Source organism: Grammomys surdaster, unplaced genomic scaffold (genome assembly GCF_004785775.1).
Source record: "Grammomys surdaster isolate TR1022 unplaced genomic scaffold, NIH_TR_1.0 172, whole genome shotgun sequence".
Lineage (NCBI taxonomy): Eukaryota > Metazoa > Chordata > Mammalia > Rodentia > Muridae > Grammomys > Grammomys surdaster.
Genome location: NW_021604620.1, coordinates 674,204 through 674,428, shown reverse-complemented (window position 1 = coordinate 674,428; position 225 = coordinate 674,204).

Here is a 225-nt window from a genome sequence, read left to right as displayed (position 1 = left end):
CAAAAAACAAGCAAAAACAAAACAAATAAAAAAAAACCCCACAAGAGAAAAGAGACTCTCTGACCAGTCAAGATATAACAGGACTCTAGGGGATATAAGTTGTGCAGAACTCTAGGGAAGCAATATTTAGATATTTGAGAATACCCACCCATGTCCATGTGGATTCCTGGGCAGCTGCCCCTGACTCATCCATGTGCTTTTTTTTTTTTTTTTTTTTTTTTTTTT